This window comes from Apiospora aurea (assembly GCF_038362705.1).
Source record: "Apiospora aurea strain CBS 24483 chromosome Unknown utg000006l_segment0_segment0, whole genome shotgun sequence".
Classification (NCBI taxonomy): domain Eukaryota; kingdom Fungi; phylum Ascomycota; class Sordariomycetes; order Amphisphaeriales; family Apiosporaceae; genus Apiospora; species Apiospora aurea.
In genome coordinates this window covers 3,068,686-3,074,685 of record NW_027117393.1, presented here as the reverse complement: position 1 = coordinate 3,074,685, position 6,000 = coordinate 3,068,686, and positions in this window count along the sequence as shown.

Sequence of the window (6,000 nt, the reverse complement as noted above, 5' to 3'; positions counted from 1 at the left end):
ATTGCGTCTTGAGGATTGGCCGGCAAGCAATCAAGAGGGCAGTCCGCCAGTCGATCGGGACCTGGTAGGCAACCTTAGCGGTCGGCAGGCAGTAAACGCACCAACAGACAGCTCACGGCGACAGTAGAAGCGAAGCCCCGGTCTCGTTATACGCAGGCATGGTGCTCATATAGAGTAGGATTGTGTATCGCTGCACGTTTGACACACGACAGGAAAGGGCAGTTCAGAAACAAAAAGCAAAAGGAATAGGGATACCGGCCCTGACGGTTGATCAAGACCATGCAGAACCAAAATGGAAACATTTTGAAACATAGCGAGCTAGCCAGTTGCCGAATTCTATTCTTCCCGCATGCCACACGAAACCCAAAAGCCCCAAAGGGACGGTGAATCAAAACCATCAGCCCTTGGAGATATGGGGGTGGTGGTGCGTCTTGTGTCGTTGCGCGCGTGCGTTGTCTGCATGTCGTCCGTCCATGGTGGTACATTCGCCTATCAGATTGCTTCTGTCGGCTCGGCGCAAAAGGATCAATACTTGAGAGGGGGAAAATCCGTTCCCAGTGTCCAAAAAACAACGACAACATGCATGCATCATCTTTTTCTGACCCCTTCCCTTTCCACTTTTCCATTCTGCCTGTCTCCACCTTGCTGCTCCTCCTCCTCCTGCTGCCCCCTTCCCCCTTTTTCAGCCTAGCGTTACGTATGTACCGATTTTATCTACCAGGGGAAGTCTTTCCTTACTCGCCGAACACCGTCGGATCTCATTCCTTACACCCAAGGGCGGGCAGATGTACGAAATAGCGTCCCCAGTTGACCGGTCCCACTAACCGACTGGAACTAGCAGTCGCTTGTCTGGGTGTCGATGCTCACTTGAACCAGGTCGGGCGCTTTGGCAACCCCATCTTTTCCCTTGTGTCTGTAGTTCAAGTACGTAGGTACTCGACATATCATCTTCAATTGTGCTGGTGCTGTCTATGTATGTACATATCTCTTCCTCTATCCTTCCGGTTTCGCCTTGCATTGGCGATTGGGAGCCAGAAAGCATCAATGCCAAGTTGAAGTAGGTACATAATCTGAAGCGAGGAGTATAGCTGGTAACAATACTGCAACTCTGCATGTGACTTATTAGTAGTAAGGGCGATCGCTTATCAAGTACAGTACTGCAGCACTGGCGCGCTCTACAGCAGGATGAGCAGGGGTGGTATCTTCCGTTCGGGCCTAAACCCACTTACTACCCATGGCATACAATCAATCTCATGAGTCGGTGAGGATCGCAGCCATGGCAAGGAGCTTGTCATTCATGATGCCATCCATCTGGGTACTCAGTCCGATATAGCCTTGTACCTGTGCCGCTATTTCGATACGCAGGGCTGGCTGTCGGCACTTGATTGCAAATGGCCGCTGGCTATAATTGCCCTCTGCTATGCCTTGCTCTGCTCCCTATACTTGCCTCAACTCGGACAAAAGGCCTGCCTGATCCAGTCGAACACGCCCAAGGTTGGAGGGACCTACGTGCTTAGCGAGCTTCGACTTGCACCTTTGTGCGCGCTAACAGCCTAGTACAGTGCCGTTTCTAGCCAGCGTGCCAGGAAGCGTCCCTCTGGGGGCAGTGCACTATGTAGTTGAGGAGATCCCGGCCTTGTCAAGGTCTCATTGCAGGCTGGTTCCGCGACGGGGAGCAGGGTGGATTCCCAAAAACAACCAGCCTACGAGCTTGTCAGGTTAGATTGTCATCTTACATAAACAATGCAGCGCTTGCTTGACCTGATCACTTAGTCCAATGAGCGATCTCAGATATCCGACCGCTTCCGATCTTGCCTCTGGAGATCTAGTGTTGCGCGCGAGGAAATCTCTGATGGGCACCGGTAGTTGTTCAATAGCAGCCTCTGTGGCTCTTCCCCATTTGTATAGGTCAGGTAATTATGCATGCATGCAATATATATGCATGTTTTGTCTAGCAGAGGAAGGATGCTCGTAGAAGCGGCTGTAGTGCCGTCCGTTTTCTCAAGCATCACGTCACCTTTGCTCTTTGAAACGAGGAGTCAAGGAACAGGCTTGTGGCCTAGCCCATACATACTCGGGCTCATCCAGCAGCAGACAGGCTGAAATGAACAGGCACCTTGGGAGCCCCATCGCTATCCCATATCCCAGGCGTTGCCAAGCCCTGCAGGCCGAGGAGTCGTTGTCCGGAAAGCAAACAGTACAGTGACCAGAGCCAACGGGTCACAGCACCCCCTGCTTCGAGTGATCGAGGCTAGACCAGGCAAGATCCTTTGTCGTAAGGGGTATACATTGACAATACAGCCGAGGGAGAAGAAAAAGCCAACCCACGAGATTTCTGGGATGTGACCGGGATTTCGCTCAGGCCATCTCACCACGTTGAACTTTGTGGTGCTAGGATATCGCTGACGCCAGATGCATCTGAACAGGTGTGACTGGCCCAGACTGGCCAGCTCATCCCAAGAAGCAGGTCGCCAGGGGCTGTGGCGGCTGACGGGAGGTCGAGTAAAGTAGAGAGAGGGTCAGAATGAAAACACATGCTGATCATTGCATATTGCGTGCCTGCCACGACCTCCAATTTGCAAGATTGCTGTCCATAAGGGCCACTGCCAAGGACGCATCGTGTGCATGCCACTTACGCCTCCCAACCGGTTAAAAAACGACATAGATGGCGAAAGCGATCGCTTCCGCGGCCAGGAGACTATTGGGATGTTGCAGCTTACGGGTTTCGCTCTCCACCTTTTCTGAGCAGCCCTCAGAGTCCGTCCTAGCATTCGGGAGGTTCGGCCTCGGGGGAAATACCTAGCTGCCTGCATGATGTATTTACCGAAAATGGACAGCCTCTCCCCCTATTAGGTAGAAAAGCAAGTGACTCCTGCATAATGGTCCCTGTAAGTGGCCAAGGCCGATTGCGGGTGTTTGGTTCATCCTTCCGATTTTCGACTCAAGCAGTGTACCACATAGTACGCCGGTTCTCTTGGAGAGGAAGCCAGGACGCAAAGTGTGCAGATTGTGGTTTTACGCCGATGCAGAACCATCATCTCTCCTACATGTGGGTGCGTATCCCGCATAACTCACCAACAATATTTGGGACCTGGGTTTGTGACCTGGTCCTGGCCTCGATGAGAAACAACTCGATGAGAAACACGGTAGAGAAACATTCGGAGCTAACGCGGTGCGTCAATTTTCTGACATGGGGTTTCTCAGTTGCGGGGGTCCCCTGCACACTCATCAGCCAAGACGGAGCAGCCTCCGACCAATACGATAAAATATCCGCTTTGCTTCAACCCTTGCTGGATTTGTCTGCTGCTGCTGTACAGTGTAAGTAACATGAGGAGGAAATGAGATGAGATATGGCCAAGGAGGTGGGGAAGGGTGCTTACTGCTGCTGCCAGCTCGTTCTTCGGCGATGCCTACCTAATCTTGTTGACTGCGAGCGAGGAGGATATGTTCGGTATGTACCAGTGGCACTCCGTACACCAACAATACCTCGGCCAACAATGGAGTGCAGGAGGGAGGGGGTTGCGTAAAAGTACCTCATATTGAAGAAGCGACATCAAATGGAACTTGTATGGAATGCAACGTGCTCCAGGCTCCTCTTGCGCCTGGGCTGGAATATGCAGGCGCAAAGAACGGTAAGTGCTGCCTGCCATTCGGCCGCTTAGCCTAAGCCGGCTCACGGGGAGATTTGGGAATGCAAGCTAGAGTGCAAAACAGACAAGACGGCACGGAGTTGCTTACCGGTGATGGGGTTCATGACCGTTGCCGATGGTTTCCTGAGAAGCCGCCCGAAGCCAGCACAAACCCTACCGCCACTAGCCTAGGTCATGTCCAGTACAGCACAGCGTGCTAGCATCCCTTGGATTCCGGCCTACTCGCTAGCTGATCCAGCGCTTTGGGGCCAATGGCTTGACCTTGACCGCCGTCAACTGAGTTGGGTGGACTTGTTAGGTAGGGCTGTACAGCTAGCATGTCACTCCTGGTACATGGTCATGTGTAGAGGAGTAGATGGCAACTTCATTCTACCTACCTACCTACCTACCTACCTGCCTGCATGCCTACCTGCCTAGGTAGCAGTGGGAATGGCACCGCTCGTGGATGTTTCCAACGAGTGTTTGTTCCCAACGGGGGCACACACATGGACTATCCATCTCTGATGACTCGGGTGCAAAATGATATTGGCATGGCATGCATATTGATTGAAAAGCCAAGGGTCCACACCAACCACTGATGTGCACCTCGTCATCTCTTTTGGGCTTGGGCTTGGAGTTGGAGTTGGAGTTGGAGTTGGAGTTGGTTGTTGCTCGCATGCGCGTGGCAGGCGTGGCAGGCGTGGCAGGCGTGGCAGGCGTGGCAGGCGTGGCAGGAAGGGGACCAGCGCATTCCTTCGCTCTTTCCCGCCCGGGGCTTGCTAAAGTTCAACAAGTTGTACTTCTTATCTTGTCTTGTCTTGGGTGTTATCCGGGTGGACGGCCAAGGCTTCAAGGCTTGAGCAACCGTTGCGCTCCGAGACGAGCCTCAACCACGGCTGCCTGCCGACACCAATTTATCCTCTTGATATCTGAAACACTTCTAGAAATTTTCCTGTTCCGCTCGCTTCCATACCATTTGGACCTACCTATCTTACTTGCTTACCCGTCTTCCAGAAGCGAGGCGCCAGGAAACCTGCATCACCGCTTGCTGTGTTGCCAGGGCTTGTTTCAACTTTGGACTGCAAACCATACAGTACCTTGCTTGCCTGCCTACCTGCCTGCTTGCCTGCTAGTATGGTCCTAGGCGACTTTCACCACTCAAGACCTATACTCTTGTAATTTGGCCTCGTACCTAGCTCAAAGTTGTGGCACCAGCCAGCCAACCTCACTCAGGCCAGTATAACCGTGCCGTTGCCCTGTTATTGGAAGCAACTCGCCATAATCAGGCGGCATACGTGTACACCACCTCATATGCACGCTCTAATGCACAGCTGTGAGCTCCCTGTGGCGCCGTCAACAACAAAACCCTTTCTACTTGGGACTTCCAACGGGGGTCCAAGTACACAAGCATATGCAGAGCTAATGTAGCCCTCGCGATGTGCATCCTATCGGTTTTCTCCGGTTTCTACTTGGTCAACATCGCCATCGTCTTGTCAGGCACACCTACCCATATCACACGGCATGCCAGGGAAAAAAAGCCCGTAGTCTCGGCACAGAGCACACGTGCACACCACAGTGGATCGAGGGTGACGAAAATTCCGCCGAAACCACGGTATACTTTGCAGATCAAGCGAGTTTCGAGGGAACGCACACAGTGCAGTGGCTTCTGCCATGGCTGCTGCGGCCCTTCGGTTTTCCGAAGCTCATCAAAAAGCTGAATTAGATGCAACGAAGCCCGCTTGCACGGGTCCCGGCGTCCACACATGTCCAGATATCGAAGGAGTACGAAGAGCTTCTCGAAGCCGTATGCCTATGCCACTAGCCGTTGTAGCGAGTCAGAGACTCGCCAATCTGTTCAACCTAGATCATCGTATTGGCGGCCGTTCGCAGGTGGAATGCATCTAGCCCGCGGCTCGGCGCTTAAAGCGCCATTACATATTCGCAGCATTAGATGCGTCCTATTAGCAAAGGACACGAAAACGTGTTAGCGTATGATGCAGCGAGACAATAGACACCAGGTCATCCTACGATGCCGCAGGGAGCCGTCCATGTTTCCCCAAGACGAGCATAGAGTCGGAGCTGGTATTGTTTGTGCGGTATGTAGTTGTCTTTTGCCAACCAGAGACCTGTGAGGGGTCGGAAGGATCTTGGGGGCCGAAGGACGTCTTGGGGCAGGTGAACCGGGAAAATCCAGAAACCGGTAATGATCAAAGGGGCTCACAGGATAACGGGCTACGGTAGATTCCACTGCGGCCAGGGCAATCAAATATCCCCTGCTCGAAACTACATGTCTACAGTCCCTAGGGGCGCCCCTTCTGATGCGCTGCGGGAGCCAAGACTTATTCGTTGGTAGGAGGCAGAGGCAACAAAC